Genomic DNA, 17,980 nt, shown 5'->3' on the forward strand with positions numbered 1-17,980 from the left:
GACTCCACGGGATATTGTTCATCTCCACCGTCGACCCCCTCCAGCCTCCACAAGCTACTGTTCATCCACCGTCGACCTCCTCCAGCCTCCACCTACGACTGTTCATCCACGGGCTCCTGTTCATCCAGCCTCCACCGCGCGCTACTCCACCGGCTACTGTTCAACAAGCCCTCTCCACGGGCTCCTGTTCAACCACCCCTCCACGGGCTACTGTTCATCCCGCCCTCCGCTGTCTACGGTTCATCCTGCCCTCCACGGGGTGGTCCTGTTCATCCAGCCCTCCACGGGGTCCTGTTCATCCAGCCCCAACCGGCTCGATCGATCGGGGTCCTGTTCATCCAGAGGCAACACCACGGGGTCCTGTTCATCCACCCCCACCGGCAACTGTTCATCAACCCCCCCCCACCCCCCCCCCCCCCCGCAACGCTCACTGTTCATCTAGAGGTAGCATCGATCGGCTTCAGTTAGCAGCGGTAGCAAAGGAATCGCTCGATCGGGTAGAGTTAACAGCCATCGATCGATCGCTCGGGTTCAGTAACGCGTAGCCTGCAATTTTCCACCGTAATATGATGAGGAATTCCCACCGTAACCGGGAACTCCCCGAAATTTTCCTCGCCCTTGCTTCTACCATGGTTTTTTCCGTCATGGACGACCCAAAGAATGTCATGCAGCTGCATCTCCGGCCGGCCCAGGACGAAAAGCCCATTTTCTTTCATGATTTTTTGTCATAGAAGTTGGAGCCAACCACATCTATGATGATACCGGGTTTTGTCACAATTATCGTCATAGAAGTGTCATCTGTATGACAGAAAAAAATTCCGTTTGGCCCAAAATGTCACGGATGTGTCTTTTTTTTGTAGTATAGATTGGATCCGCCAAGGTTCCGCCTCGTGGCGGCGGAGTTTCGTCCGAGGAGATGGTTATGATTTTTTTTTCTCATCAAAAGACTCTTTATAGCAGAAGATGGCCATCGGAGGGCCACCAGGGGGCCCATGAGGTAGGGGGCACGCCCAGGGGGGTAGGGCGCGCCCACCACCCTCGTGGGCAGGGTGAGGCCCCCCTGGTGAACTTCTTGCGCTCAGTATTTTTTACATATTCTGAAACGTCTTCCATGAAGTTTCAAGAATTTTGGAGCTATGCAGAATAGGTCTCTAATATTTGCTCCTTTTCCAGCCCTGAATCCCAGTTGCCGGCATTCTCCCTCTTTATGTAAACCTTGTAAAATAAGAGAGAATAGGCATAAGTATTGTGACATAATGTGTAGTAACAGCCCATAATGCAATAAATATTGATATAAAAGCATGATGCAAAATGGACGTATCAACTCCCCCAAGCTTAGACCTCGCTTGTCCTCAAGCGAAAGCCGAAATCGAAAAATATGTCGACATGTTTGGAGATAGAGGTGTCGATAAAAGTAAAATACGGACATCAGGGCATTATGATCATTCCTAGAATAGCAATTTACATAATTCTTGTTATGTGATTTCTTATGCTAGACTAATAATTCAATCACAATTTCAAGTATGAATCATAAACTTTATTGAAAACTAACAAACTATAATCTCAGGCATTGGAGCAATTGCAATTTATCATAACATAGGAAAGAGTCAATATATAAGAGCTTTTCAGCAAGTCCACATACTCAACTATCATATAGTCTTTCACAATTGCTGACACTCACGCAATACTTATGGGTATGGAGTTTTAATCGGACACGGAGAAAGATAGGGGCTTATAGTTTTGCCTCCCAACGTTTTACCTCAAGGGTAATGTCAACAATAATAATCCATGAAAACTCACATCCAATTAGCCATATATACCAGGATCTTTCCAACATACTGTGCTTGCCAAAGGATAAAATGTAAAAAGGAAGGGTGAATATCACCATGACTCTTATCCAAGGTAGGAGATAAAAGAAAAGGATAGGCCCTTCGCAGCGGGAAGCTGTAACGCTCCGAGACCGATGCGCCAGGTGTCTTCCAGTTATTCGCTCTCGTTGCCATGTCATTTTCTTGCATGTCAAATCTGGCCATGTCATCATGTGCATTACATCATCATGTTTTTTTTAAACATGCATCCGTCAGGGTCTTCCGGTCTCTCCGATGTCCGTTCTAAGCCCAGACACACTCGCACGCGCCCGCGGCACCTCCGAAATATTATTTTATAGGTGGCTGGAAAATGTTCTCGGAGTGGGATGAAAGTTGGTGTGTGGTCTTATTATAGTGTAGATAGACCGCTTGTCAAGTTTCATCGCGTTCGGGGTCCATTTGATGCCCTAACAGATAACAATAGTGGTACTAAAGCCGGTCTATAGTCGGACGTTTTCGGTCTTCGGAAACTGCTGCCGGGTTTCTCTATCTTCTCTCCCGCAGCCCTCGGCCTTCTACATAGTCACAACCAACCCACGTAGGCCTACCTATTCCCCCTGTCGATCGAATCCATCGGTCGCGATTGGAGGCTCCGAAAACCCCTCTTAACCCCCCTTGCCTCCGTGGCCTTTTGTCAGACCCCCTCGCCTGTGTCTAAAACGGTCCCGAACCCGACCCAAACAGTCGTCACCGTTGTGTCCAGATCATCCCCAAACATTTAAAAAACATCTCCATTTTGTTAATTGGACTTCCTAACATATATTTTTCTCGGCCGTCTGATTATAATCATAGGGACGAGATAGCCCTACCCTAATCCCTACCTATATATATAGTCTAACCCTAGATTTTAGTGAGTTGTCCCATCCTTCCTATTCTGCGCCGCCACTCCACAAAATCCTCTCAGGATCCCCCCTCGATCCCACAGCCTCCCCGACCAACTCTTTTCTCACTTGGGATTCTCCCAGATCGGATCCAGCCAACCAACCGCCCTCCTCTGTTCGTCCCCAAAAAACTCATCCTCGTCAGTTCTTCCCCGCGCAGCAAGCAGGAGCCGCAACCCTGCATCCTCTCGTGATTCCCGTGCGCCGCCGCAAGCAGCAGCGCCATCGGAGCTCCCTTCGCCATCAAGCACTAGCAGGTCGCCGCACATCTTCTCCGTCTCCTCCTTCCTTTGGCTCTCTCATCTCTCTCTCTCTCTCTCTCTTACCTGACTCCCCTCCCTCTCTGTTTGCCTATAGGATGAGCCGCAGCCGCGCCTCCAGCTCCCTCCTCGATCCAGATCGAGAGGGGTTCTATCCCCAGCCTCCCCTATCCTCCCGTCGTCCAGGAGCACGAGCTCTCTCACTCGCCCCGCTGTCCAGCTGCTGGAGCCCCTCTTCTCCTTCCCGACGCTGCCGCCGGCACCCCAAGCTCTCCGCTCCGCCGTGCCTCCTCCCCTCCATAGGACCCATATCATGGCGCCCTTCACCTTGCGCGAACTGTAGACCGCCGACCATGGAGGCCATCGTGCCGGCCCTCAAGCCTGTCGCCCCTGCTCATCTTCACCTCGTGCGCGGACCGAGCACTGCTTCAGTAGATGATTTCACCGATCCCGGCGCTCCATCTTCAACCGAAGCAAGGGATGCCCAGTGCCGCTCGCCGCCGTCCGCCAAGGTCCTCGCCGCCGTGCCAAGTCCCCTGCCTCACCATCACCTACCGTGGCCTCTACTTCTTCTACAACGAGCAGGCCGCTCGTCCCGCGCCCTGCGCGTTGACCAGCCGCTGCTGCGTCCCGATCGAGTGTCTGGGCCGGCCTCGCCTTGTGCTTCATCGCGGCCCAGCAAGGCGTTGAGGCCCAGCCTCTCCACCAGCCTGTATCCTCTCCGAACGGGCCGAGGCCCAATGTGAGCAGCTCCCCAGCTCTGTTCCAGATCCAGCCTTTTACGTGTTTTTTTCGTCCAGCGATTTTCCTATTTACTCCAGGATTTCCAGTTTTGTAGAAAAACCCTCATACTCCATGCATATTAAAAACTCAACAACCGTGCATCGTATGTAAAAACATTATATATGAAAAATGCTTAGATTTCTGTCTAGTTTAATATACCACTTTCATCCATGTTTAACATGTTTAAAATGTTGTTTGATTAAATTTTCTTTAATAACATGCTAAAATGATTTAATTCATAACTAAATAACCATAGCTCCAAATTTAATAAACTATATATGTAAATGGGGTATAAAAATGCCTAGTTTAACATAGGGGCTTTACTTTGCATGTTTAATAACTCTAAAATTGTGTATGGGGCAGATCAGTACCAAATCCATATTTTTGCACATGAGGAGTTTCCAGACTTGTTGCTTGTTGTTCCAGCCTCATTTAAACTTGCCTAGATAGGTAGTTTTCATTTGCTTCACCCCTTGCCATGCTAACCAACATTTAATTTTGTTTAGTACTTAAACGGGAGATAACTAAATAAGTCATGTGGTGTTTTGTCAATATGCAATAGAGTTACATATTGAGCCCCACTTAATTTGTAGGATTGTTTGTTGCACTTTGCCATGCCATGAATCTTTAAACCGGACATGCATCATACTTGGTTGTGCATCATTCCATGTTTATGTGATGGTTGTTTACTATGTTGTTTGCTTCTTTCCGGTGTTGCTTCTTCGGGTTAGTTCCAATAACGTCGCGTTTGTGAGGATTCGTTCGACTTCGTCCGTTTGTCTTCTTCATGGACTCGTTCTTCTTCCTTGCGGGATTTCAGGCAAGATGACCATACCCTCGAAATCACTTCTTTCTTTGCTTTCTAGTTGTTTGCTCTATTGCTATGCCGTGATACCTACCACTTGCTTTATCTTGCCTCCCATATTGCCATGTCACGCCTCTAACCTACCTTCATAGCAAACCGTTGTTTGGCTATGTTACCGCTTTGCTCAGCCCCTCTTATAGCGTTGCTAGTTGTAGGTGAAGTTGAAGTTTGTTCCATGTTGGAACATGGATATGTTAGGATATCACAATATCTCTTATTTAATTAATGCAACTATATACTTGGTAAAGGGTGGAAGGCTTGGCCTTATGCCTGGTGTTTTGTTCCACTCTTGCCGCCCAAGTTTCCGTCATATTGGTGTTATGTTCCTTCATTTTGTGTTCCTTATGCGGTTGGGTGTTATGGGAACCCCTTGAAAGTTCGCTTTGAATAAAACTCCTCCAGCAAGGCCCAACCATGGTTTTACATTTGCCTCACCTAGCCTTTTTCCCTTGGGTTGCCGGAGCCCGAGGGTCCTCTTTATTTTAACCCCCCAGGCTAGTGCCTCTAAGTGTTGGTCCAACCTGAGCGATGTCCGGCACCCCCTGGGCAACCAGGGTCTATGCCAACCCAACGTCTGGCTCATCCAGTGTGCCCTGAGAATGAGATATGTGCAGCTCCTATCGAGATTTGTTGGCGCATCCGGGCGGCTTTGCTGGTCTTGTTTTACCATTGTCGAAATGTCTTATAACCGGGATTCCGAGTCTGATCGGGTCTTCCTGGGAGAAGGAATATCCTTCGTTGACCGTGAGAGCTTCTGATGGGCTAAGTTGGGACACCCCTGCAGGGTTTGAACTTCTGAAAGCCATGCCCGCGGTTATGGGTAGATGGGAATTTGTTAATATTCGGTTGTAGAAAACCTGATACTTAACTTAATTTAAAATACATCAACTGCATGTGTAGCCGTGATGGTCTCTTCTCGGTGGAGTCCGGGAAGTGAACATGGTTCTTGTGTTATGCTTGAACGTAAGTAGTTTCAGGATCACTTCTTGATCACTTCTAGTTCACGAACATTGCGTTGCTTCTCTTCTTGCTCTTATTTGCGTAAGTTACCCACCATATATGTTAGTGCTTGCTGCAGCTCCACCTCACTACCCCTTTCCTACCGATAAGCTTAAATAATATTGATCTCGCGGGTGTGAGATTGCTGAGTCCTCGTGACTCACAGATACTTCCAAACAGTTGCAGGTCCCGATGATACCAGTGCAGGTGACGCAACCCAGCTCAAGTGGGAGCTCGATGAAGATCTTGTTCGTTGTGTTATGACTTTTCCCGTTGATCAGTATTGGAGCCCAGTTGGGACGATCGGGGACCTAGCATTAGGGGTTGTCTTATTTTATTTTGGTTCCGTAGTCAGACCTTGATTGTATTTTGGATGATGTAAGTTTAACTTGTATTTGTGTGAAGTGGCGATTGTAAGCCAACTCTTTATCCCATTCTTATTCAGTACATGGGATTGTGTGAAGATTACCCCTCTTGCGACAAACCTACCATGCGGCTATGCCTCTAAGTCATGCCCCGACACGTGGGAGATATAGCCGCATTGTGGGTGTTACAAGTTGGTAATCAGAGCCTTCCTCGACTTAGGAGCCCCCTGCTTCATCGAATCGCTGGCGTTGTTGAGTCTAGAAAAATGTTTTGAGTCTTATAGGATTATATATCGGAGAGTAGGATTCTTTTTACTCCTCAGTCCCTTCATCGCTCTGGTGGGGTATCCTGACGTAGAGTTTTGACTCTTCTCTCCTCAAATTTCACTAATTTTTTTTAGGATCACGCTGGTATCTTGGAATCGTTCCGATGGTTTTGTGACAAGAACATTGTTCTTGGTGCCTCCAGACATTTAGGGGTTGTGGCAGTGTCCTAGGGAGTTGAGCTCCGAGGTGTTGTCGTCACAATTTTATCGTTGCAGTTTTGGAATACCTGAGTTCGCCGACATCGAAAATCTCTTTTATGCAGTTGTTGGTGAGATAACCTCGACGCCACCCAGTACTGGGCGGGAGTTCGGGAGTATCGCCATAACTCGTATAACGGATGCTTTTCGAAGGTTGAGGTAAATGATTTCCGAAGGTTTCTTGGTTATGTGTTGAAGGATGGATACAGCTGGATGTAGGATTCGCTAGTTTTGGGTGAGATATTATGCTTCCCCTATATCCCCAACACCTGATTGCATAACCGGAAAGTTTCGGGAGTTTATAAGTGGGAATTCAAGTATATCATAGGATATCCATCCAACAGACACATGATACGACATGGGGTCTATCATATGTTTGTTTCCGGCTTATTCTGCAAGCCAATCCTTTGTTTTGTTTTGAGTTGTGGTATTCGAGTTGCTTCAATGTCGAATGTTGATTACATACCTTTCCTAAGCGGTGTTCTCATATTCCTATGTGGATACAAATCCTTCTTGATCTTCGAGTTTGCCATCTCAATTTCTCCTGAACCGGTGTGTCTCTCTTCAAGTGGATCCGATCTTTTTCAACATCTGCAAGATCAACTCAAGTCTTCTCAACATTGTTCGTTTCATCCGTTCCCAAGTTGCCTTTGTTTTCCCGCCCTCCCACCCTTTTTCTTCAGGGATTCAGATTTCTTAATCAACTATCCATTTTATTGATGGAAGTCTCTCCATTCTTTTCCTTCATGTTCTTATCCGGTGATTCTCAGGAAGATACTAACGGAGCTTCAATTGTATTATGCTACATTCTTTTCTTCTCCGGTGGATTAATGTCAAGCCTTGTAAATCATATCCTTTTCTCGTTCCAAATGTTTTCTCATCCCGGTTGAGGGAGTCCTGGATTAGGGGGTATCTGGACAGCCGGATTATATCCTTTGGCCGGACTGTTGGACTATGAAGATACAAGATTGAAGACTTTGTCCCGTGTCCGGATGGGACTCTCCTTCGCATGGAAGGCAAGCTTGGCAATACGGATATGTAGATCTCCTTCCTTGTAACCGACTCTGTATAACCCTAGCCCCCTCCGTGTCTATATAAACCGGAGGGTTTAGTCCATAGGACCAAGAACAACAATCATACCATAGGCTAGCTTCTAGGGTTTAGCCTCTTCGATCTCGTGGTAGATCAACTCTTGTACTACTCATATTATCAAGAAGAATCAAGCAGGACGTAGGGTATTACCTCAATCAAGAGGGCACAAACCTGGGTAAACATCGTGTTCCCTACCTCCTATTACCATCCGCCTAGATGCACAGTTCGGGACCCCCTACCCGAGATCCGCCGGTTTTGACACCGACATTGGTGCTTTCATTGAGAGTTCCTCTGTGTCGTCATCGTCAGGCTTAATGGCTCCTTCGATCATCGATAGCAATGCAGTCTAGGGTGAGACTTTTCTCCCCGGACAGATCTTCGTATTCGGCAGCTTCGCACTGCGGGCCAACTCGCTTGGCCATCTGGAGCAGATCGAGAGTTACGCCCCTGGACACCGGGTCAAGTTTGGAAGCTTAAACTACACGGCCGACATCCGCGGAGACTTGATCTTCGACAGATTCGATCCCCTGCCAAGTGCGCCGCACGGTCACGATGAGCATGATTTAGCTCTACAATCGGACAGTGTTAAGGAGACCGCATCGGCAACCGCTCCGACCCTTAATTCGGAGCCAATTGCGCCATCCATGGACGGGTGGATAGACCCCGACACGGAGGCTGCGTTCTCAACGGTGATCGAGCCGAGTACCGACCTTACCCTTCACGAGAGCCGTGACGCCAAACTGCCGGATTCTTCCCCGGCCACGGACTCCGAACTGCCTGCGGCCGTGCCTATCGAATCTGACTGGGCGCCGATCATGGAGTTCACCTCCGCGGATATCTTTCGGCACTCGCCCTTCGGCGACATACTGAACTCATTAAGGTCTCTCTCCTTGTCAGGAGAGTCCTGGCCGAACTATGTCCGGCAGGATTGGGATGCGGATGACGAAGAAATTCGCTGCCCACCCACCACCCACTTAGTAGCCACTGTCGACAATTTGACCGACATGCTCGACTTCGACTCCGAAGACATCGACGGTATGGACGATGATGCAGGAGACGAACAAGAACCACTACCCACAGGGCACTGGACAACCACCTCATCATATGATATATATATATATGGTGGACACACCCAAAGAAGGCAATGGCGACGGGACAGCGGAGGATGACCCCTCCAAGAAGCAACCCAAGCGCCGACGTCAGCGGCGCTGCTCTAAGTCACGCCAAGGCAAAAGCGGTGATACCGGCACAGGAGATAATAGCACTCCGGACAATGCCGAAGATGACGACAATCCCCTCCAGCAAGATTTAGAGCAGGAGGATGGAGAAGCCAGCCCTCCCGAGAGAGCGGCAGATGGAGAGGTGGAGGATGATAATTACAAGCCTCCCTCCGAAGACGAGGCAAGCCTCGACGATGACGAATTTGTTGTGCCTGAGGATCCCGTCGAGCAAGAGCGCTTTAAGCGCCGGCTTATAGCCTTAAGAAAAAGCAACAGCAGCGTCGAGCTGATCAAGATTTGCTAGCTGACAGATGGACTGAAGTCCTTGCGGCTGAGGAATATGAACTCGAATGCCCCTGCAAGAGTTACCCAAAGCGCAGGTTGCTACCCCGACTGGAGGAGGAAGCATTAAAACCTACATCTCCAGCATATGACGCGGCTGATCGGCCACCTCGTGGCCGCGACAGAGAGGCATTTCAGCCAAAAGCTCAGCCCGCACCCCGACGCCACTCAAATAAAAATGTCAAGGCACGGGGAAACATGCTAGACCTGCGAGACGTATTGGAGGACAAAGAAAAACAGGCAAGATCGATCTACGGATCATGAGGGCGCGCCACTATGCGAGACGATAACCGTCACACCAGATACAGTAAAAGTAAATCCGCCCGGACGAAACACAGTGGACAAGACTCATTTGAGCTGCGTCGCGATATAGCCAAGTACAGAGGCGCCGCACACCCCCTATGCTTCACAGACGATGTAATGGATCACCAAATCCCAGAGGGTTTCAAACCCGTAAATATCGAATCATACGACGGTACAACATATCCTGCGGTATGGATCGAGGACTTCCTCCTGCACATCCACATGGCCCGCGGTGATGATCTACACGCCATCAAATACCTCCCACTCAAACTCAAAGGACTAGCTCGGCATTTTATCAACAGCCTGCCAGCAGAATCCATTGGCTGTTGGGAAGATCTGGAAGCCGCATTCCTCGACAACTTCCAGTGCACTTATTTGCGACCACCAGATGCCGATGACTTGAGCCACACAATTCAACAGCCAGAGGAATCGGCCAGGCAATTCTGGACAAGGCTCCTGAAAAAGAAAAATCCAATCATCGACTGTCCGGATGCAGAGGCCCTAGCAGCTTTTAAGCACAACATTCGTGACGAGTGGCTCGCCCGGCACCTTGGCCAGGAAAGGACGAAATCTATGGCAACACTCACGACACTCATGACCCGCTTTTGCGCGGGAGAGGACAGCTGGCTAGCTCGAGCAATAACATATCAAAGAACCATGGTACTTCGGATACCAAGGATAGCAATGGCAGGTCATGTCACAACAAACACAAGCGCCGCATCAACAACGACAATACTGAGGATACGACAGTCAATGCCGGATTCAGAGGCTCTAAACCCGGTCAGCGGAAAAAGCCATTCAAAAGAAGCACTCCGGGCCCGTCCAGTTTGGACCGTATACTCAATCGCTCGTGTCAAATACAAGGCACCCCCGACAAGCCAGCCAACCACACCAACAGGGAATATTGGGTGTTCAAGCAGGCCAGTAAGTTAAATGCCAAAAACAAAGATAAGGGGTTACATAGCGATGACGAGGAGGAGCCCCGGCCGCTGAGCACCGGAGGACAGAAGAGGTTCCCCCCACAAGTGCGGACGGTGAACATGATATACGCAACCCACATCCCCAAGAGGGAGCGGAAGCATGCGCTAAGGGACGCATATGCGTTGGAGCCAGTCGCCCCAAAGTTCAACCCATGGTCCTCCTGTCCGATCACCTTCGATTGCAGGGACCACCCCACTAGTATCTGTCATGGCGGATTCGCTGCACTGGTCCTAGACCCAATCATCGACGGATTTCACCTCACTCGAGTCCTTATGGATGGCGGCAGTAGCCTGAACCTGCTTTATCAGGACACAGTGCACAAAATGGGTATGGGTATAGACCCCTCAAGGATCAAACCCACAAAAACGACCTTCAAAGGCGTCATACCAGGTGTAAAGGCCCATTGCACAGGCTCAGTCACACTGGAAGTGGTCTTCGGATCCCCGGATAACTTCTGAAGCGAGGAGTTAATCTTCGATTTAGTCCCGTTCCGCAGTGGCTATCATGCACTGCTCGGTCCAACCGCATTTGCAAGATTCAATGCGGTACCGCATTATGCATACCTCAAGCTCAAGATGCCATGTCCACGGGGGGTCATCACAGTCAATGGAAACACAGAGTGCTCTCTCCGCACGGAGGAGCACACTGTGGCCCTCGTAGCAGAAGCACAAAGCAGCCTCTTCCGGCAATCCACCAGTTTGGTGATTAAACACCCGGACAGCGTCAAGCGCGCCAGAGTAATCTGCAACAAGACCGCCTGGCACGTCCCGAGCTCACATAGCAATGTGGCCCCCACCCTAGTCCCAGCCAAACGGCAAAATCCATGCCACGCGTACATAATTACACATTGAAAATACCATGGGCATAGGTGGGGGGCACGACTACGGCACGCCCCAAAACGCGGCTCAAGCGCACTAGGGGCTTCCTGCTTTGTTATTTTTTCTCTCTTTCAGCACTTTACTCTCTGGAAACCCCGTCCGGCAGTACGATTGCCGGACACATGATACAACAACCAAGGAGGCAGAAAGCTATGTCGCACCATGGAACTCCCAGGTGGTCTCTGATAACGAGTGAAATACATGCTTTAAAAACCATTCCTCAGCTTGCCCTTGGAGGGGACATGTCAAATAGTCCTACTTTTTGCTTATCGCACTACTTGTATCATTCTGCTTCGATGCACCTTTTTGAATAAACAATGCATAGCACTAGACTATTACCGCATTCTCTATTATTTTATATATATATGTTCATTCATGACATTCAGCACCCGTACACTCTGGTACAGCCAATACGCCAGGGGCTTAAGCATACCCCATAATACGGCGTGAGAAGTCGAAACACTTTCGACAGTGCGGCACCCCGAACTTATAGCATTATATGCATCAGCTCCGAATCATGCCTTGGGTCAATAGTTGGGTTTACCCGGCTCCCATGTTTTGGTACCTTACGCTTCGCTATATCGGCTAAGGTAGCACGGGGAGAACTACTGCGATTGTGCCCCGGTTCATCTGGGCAAGCACCTCAGTAGAGAAAGTTAAAACTGAGTGTCATGATAATGCAAGAGTTGGTCGCTGTTCGAGAGGTCTCGAGTCCCTAAAGACTTATGCCGCTTAGGGCGAGGAGTCGGCTTTGTCCGGCTTAGGCGTGTATAGCGCCCCAAATTTGGCCTTCTGAATACTAGGGGCTTCGCCAAAATTTAAAATTGTAGACTTCTATGGCTAAGTAAGAGTGATAAAGCATTATAGTCCGATTGCCTTGTTCGTTGTGCTGAGCACCTCCCTCGAAGGACCCAACAATTGGAAAAAGAGGGCTCAGATTTATCATGAACACCCTAGCACTCGTGGCATGGGAGCAGAAGCCGACGACTGGCCATCTCTCAGATTTGATAAATAGCCGCAGAGAAGGTAATATTTTAAATTCAAACAAGCGTTGCATAGCGCACATGAACAAGTTTTCATAATACAGGATCACACGAGCAAGTTCATTCAAAAATTACATCTTTCGCACACTCGTCCGCCATAAGACGAGCACCCTTCAGGACACCCTCATCATACATTTCAGGGTGGCGATGCTCCTTGCCCTGCGGCGGCCCCTCCTTCACCAGCTTCTCGGCATCCATCTTGGCCCTGTGCACCTTCGCATGGGCAAAAGCCCGGCGTGCACCTTCGATGCAGACGGACCGCTTTATGACTTCCAGCCGTGGGCAGGCATCCACAAGCCACCTCACCAGGCCGAAGTAGCTATTGGAAAGGGAGTCGCCAGGACACATCCGGACTATAAGGCCCCTCATGGCCTGTTCGGCCGCCTTGTGCATCTCGACCAGTTGCTTCAGCTGGTCGCTCACAGGCATCGGGTGTTCGGTCCCAGTATACTGAGACCAGAACAACTTCTCCGTCGAGCTTCCCTCCTCGGCCTGGTAGTACTTTGCGGCATCCGACACGATGCGGGGCAAATCTCCGAATGCTCCTGGAGAGCTCCGGACTCGGGTAAGTAACAAGTAATTTACTTTCACATGCTTGCTTTGCATAATGAATGCCTTACCCGCCGCTATCTTCCACATCGCCTCAATTTCCTGGAGGGCCTTTTGGGCTTCAGCCTTGGCATGGTTTGTGCTCTCGAGGGCCGCGGCAAGCTCGGACTCTCGCGTCTTCGAGTCAAGCTCCAAAGTCTCGTGCTTCTTCACGAGAGCCTGGAGGTCTTGCTGCACCTCGCCCACCCGTGCCTCTTGTTTCTCCCGCTCGGTGCGCTCCTCGGCCGCTTTGTTTTCGGCCTCGGAAAGCACTCGCTTCAGGGTCGCCACTTCGGTCGTGGCCCCTGGCACATCCATGATGATCCTATCACTTTGCAACCACATATTATATATATATAGACAAGGTATTACTTACCTTTGTTCTCCTCGAGCTGCCTCTTGGCAAGGCCGAGTTCTTTCTCGGACCGCTCGAGGTTCTGCTTCAGTGAGGCGACCTCCGCAGTCAATGCGGCAGAGGTCAGCAGCGAAGCCTGCATACACATATAGAGATACTTGTATTAGACTGCTGCAGATATTATTTGATCCTCTATTTGGCTTTTCTTTGTGAACACCAAACAGAGCATCAGGGGCTACTGTCTATGCGGTAATATTTTCCTATATTTTAAATACTTACCTCAAAGCCTGTTAGAAGGCTGGCACAGGCTTCAGTCAGTCCGCTCTTGGCGGATTGAACCTTCTTGATCACCGCAATCATAATAGTGCAGTGCTCTTCATTGATGGAAGCTCCGTGAAGCGCTCCCAGTAGGTTGTCCGGTGCCTCTGGATAGACAGAGGTCACCAGCACGGGCGGCTTGCCCCTCTTGGTAGGGGGCCGCCTGCCGGAGTCCGGAACCACTGGAGGTTCTGGCGCGGTGTTCGGCTGAGGGCCGAATTGGAGCCCTTGGGAGTCTTGCTCCCTTTGCGCCTGGAGTCCGGAAGGTCGCCTTGAGGCGCCTCCAGTACTACCTCCCCTCGGTTCGGTGCCCCTTGAGACAATACCTCGACATTGTCCGTACGGCGAGGAGAGGAGGCGGTTGGAAGTGACTCGCTATTCATACCCGACGAGTCCAAGGAACCGTCCGACGAGGATACGTCGATGCGGGCTCGGGGCGGACTGCATGATCATATTCGATGCTAGGAGAAGAAGTGCAATAAAAGTATGCTATGAGTTACTCTGGAATCCGAATACTTACGACTTTGCCAGGGGCTTGGCCCTGAGTAACCACTCATCTTCGCTATCGACGGCGGTGGTGGAACAGTTCGAAAGGAGAGTCCTTCCCTTCTTGGACCCTCCGGCCTCCCCGGTTGGGGCGGCCTTCCTTTTCCTGTCTCCCCCGGCTGGAGGGGGAGAACCGTCATCTTCCTCCTCCTCGTTTTCACGGGAGGAGTGCGTCTCGGAATTATTGGACGATGAGTCTGATACTACCTGGCGGCGGGAACTCTTTCGGGTTCCCGTGGCCTTCTTCTTGATCTTCTTCTCCGGCACCTCATAAGGAGCCAGAGTCCGCATCTCCGTCAGGAGAGCGTTTGCAGGGTCTTTGGGCAGATGGGCCGGACAGTGAATCTGCTCCAATGTCTCCACCCAGTCCTGTCAAAGGCATGGGAGCTCAGACCCCGCACATGGTTAAACTATGGAAAATAAATACCCTACGAGGTGTACAGAACTTACCGGATTCGCAGGGCGCATCGCGCTTAGCCCACGGTCCTTGGTAAGGGGAGGGGAGACCTCGGCGCCCTTGAATAGCACCTTCCAGACGTCCTTATGCGTTGTGTCAAAGAGCTCGCGTAGAGTCTGGTGCTGGGCCGGGTCAAACTCCCATAAGTTGAAAGCCTGCCGTTGACACGGGAGGATCCGGCGGAAGAGCATGACCTGGACTATGTTGACAAGCTTGAGTTTCTTGCCTATCATGTTCCGGATACACTTCTGGAGTCCGTCTAGCTCAACCGATGAGCCCCAGGATAGGCCCTTCTCCTTCCAGGAAGTGAGCCGCGTGGGGATTCCGGATCGAAACTCGGGGGCCGCCACCCAGTTGGTGTCGCGCGGCTCGGTGATGTAGAACCACCCCGATTGCCACCCCTTTATGGTATCCACGTAGGAGCCCTCGAGCCATGTAACGTTGTGCATTTTCCCACCATGGCTCCACCGCATTCCGCTTGTTGGCCGCCTACTACCTTCGGTTTGACATTGAAGGTCTTCAGCCATAGGCCGAAGTGGGGCCGGACGCGGAGGAAAGCCTCGCACATGATGACGAATGCCGAGATGTTGAGGATGAAATTCGGATCTAGATCATGGAAGTCCAGCCTGTAATAGAACATAAGGCCACAGACGAATGGATGGAGGGGAAACCCCAGTTCGCGGACGAAGTGGGTGAGGAAAACCAGCATTTCGTAAGGTTCCGGGGTAGGGACGATCTGCCCCGCGGCTGGCAGCCGGTGTGCAATATCCAGGGCTAAGTATCCGGCCCCGCGCAGCTTTTTGATGTCTCCCTCCGTAACGGAGGAGACCATCCACTTGCCTCCCACTCCGGACATGTTTGGAGAGGGTTGAGGAGAAGGATGTGGACTTGGGCGCTGGAGCTCGAGTGCGCGAGAATGGATGGGCAAGGAGGAAGAAGGCGTGGGTAGAAAAAGGTGAACCCTTAACCCTTTATAAGGGCGGACAAAACTATGCGCCCCCACCAGCCTAGTAAAACATCCTTATCCCCCAAGCGCCGTAATTGATGGCGCGGTTGGGTTACCCACGTCCGTAATGATGGGAATCCCGTAATAAGGGGACACGATCTCTGCTTTGACAAGGCGTGCCAAGGAAACCGCCTCGCGAAACACACTGAGGTTGGTTGTGAAAAACGATTCGAATGGTGACATGGCTCTGGTGTGATGTCACACTGCGGAATGCGTTGGCAGATTAGATTCGTGAAAATATTATTCTCTCTACGGTTTTATGTGGAACTTGTTTTGCAGAGCCGGACACGATCCCCGTGTTCAACATCTTCTATGAAGTATTCGGAGGAGGAACCCACCTTGCAATGCCGAAGACAATCTGCGCGCCGGACTCATCGTCATTGAAGCCTGGTTCAGGGGCTACTGAGGGAGTCCTGGATTAGGGGGTATCCGGACAGCCGGATTATATCCTTTGGCCGGACTGTTGGACTATGAAGATATAAGATTGAAGACTTCGTCCCGTGTCCGGATGGGACTCTCCTTGGCGTGGAAGGCAAGCTTGGCAATACGGATATGTAGATCTCCTTTCTTTTAACTGACTCTTTGTAACCCTAGCCCCCTCCAGTGTCTATATAAACCAGAGGGTTTAGTCTGTAGGACCATGAACAACAATCATACCATAGGCTAGCTTCTAGGGTTTAGCCTCTTCGATCTCGTGGTAGATCAACTCTTGTACTACTCATATTATCAAGAACAATCAAGCAGGACATAGGGTATTACCTCCATCAAGAGGGCCCGAACCTGGGTAAACATCGTGTCCCCCGCCTCCTGTTACCATCTGCCTAGACGCACAGTTCGGGACCCCCTACCCGAGATCCGCGGGTTTTGACACCGACACCGGTGTATCTCTTAATCATTCACTTCTCGCAATTCAATTATCCCGGAGTGCTGAAGATGTCTTAGAAGATTCGTTTCCATTCTCAATCTGTTCAAGCTATGGCGAGGATGTTATCTTATTCAAGCCATTTAACTCAACTGGCGCAATCTATCTTTTAAATCGTTCAATGGTGTGTCTTTTGAGTGGGCCCTAACCCACAGGTCTTTTCCTAGGATCTTACCTGACTCTTCTTGGTAGGACTAGGGTTCCTACCAGGCCTCCGACGCAGATTGTATGGGCAAGGAGGAGGGGGATGAGGGCTGGAGCGGGCGCGCCAGCGGAGAGGCGTCGTCGCGACTAGGGTTAGAGGCAGCGGCGGCTAGGGTTCCGGCTCCTCGGGGAGCCGGGCAACAGAAGATTGTAATATCTTTATTGCTTGATCTCAACGGTGTCTTACAACTAGTATTTATAACTTTAGCCTAAGATAACTTGCCTAAGATAACTTGTGGGCCAAGCCCCTAATACTAATGCCCGCTGGGCCTCTTCCTAGTATAGACCAAACCGGTCATAACATCTCTCCCCGCCTGCGCAAACAGCTCGTCCTCGAGCTGAATGTCTGGATAGTGTTGGCGAAAATCCTCACGCTGCTCCCAAGTAGCCTCCTCCTTCGAAAAGCCCGCCCACTGAATGAGGACGAACCATATGCCATGACGGAGCTGTGCCTGCAACACCTTTGCCGGCTCTGGAAGAATGCGACCATCGGCGGTTGGCGGAAGCGCCGGAGGAGCCGCCGGTGGCTCGCCACGAAAAGGCTTGAGCAGCCCCACATGGAAGACGTCGTGGATGCGAGCGTGGGCTGGAAGCTGAAGACGATAGGCCACCTTCCCAATGCGCTCCAAGATAGGGAAGGGCCCGGTGTAGTGAGGCCCGAGCTTGCGCTTGGCGCGCGGGTCAAGCGACTGCGTAGAGCGGTGGAGAAGACGCAGCCACACCCAGTCACCCACCGCGAACTTCGCCTCGCGATGATGATCGTTGTAGTAATGCTTGGCCAGCTGCTGGGCCTGAAGGAGACGCTGACGGACCTCAGCAAGCATCTTGTCGTGGGTGCGGATAAGGTCACCCGCAACCGTTGTCCGAGCCATCTCCGGGTCCACCGGTAGTATAGGCGGGGGTGGTCGACCATAGACCACCTCAAATGGTGTAGCGCACAAGGCGGAGTGATAGGAGGTGTTGTAGCAGTACTCCGCCCAAGAGAGCCAGTCCACCCAAGCGCGAGGCCGATCACCTATCACACAACGCAAATACATGGCAATGACCTTGTTAACCACCTCGAACTGATCGTCTGTCTGAGTATGGAATGCCATACTCAGGCGGAGCTGCACACCCGCCATCCTGAAGAGGTCGCGCCAGACATGGCCCGTGAATACTGGGTCCCGATCACTGATGATCG

The sequence above is a fragment of the Triticum urartu genome, chromosome 4A, assembly GCF_056163025.1.
Source record: "Triticum urartu cultivar PI428250 chromosome 4A, HENAU_Tu73, whole genome shotgun sequence".
Classification (NCBI taxonomy): Eukaryota; Viridiplantae; Streptophyta; class Magnoliopsida; order Poales; family Poaceae; genus Triticum; species Triticum urartu.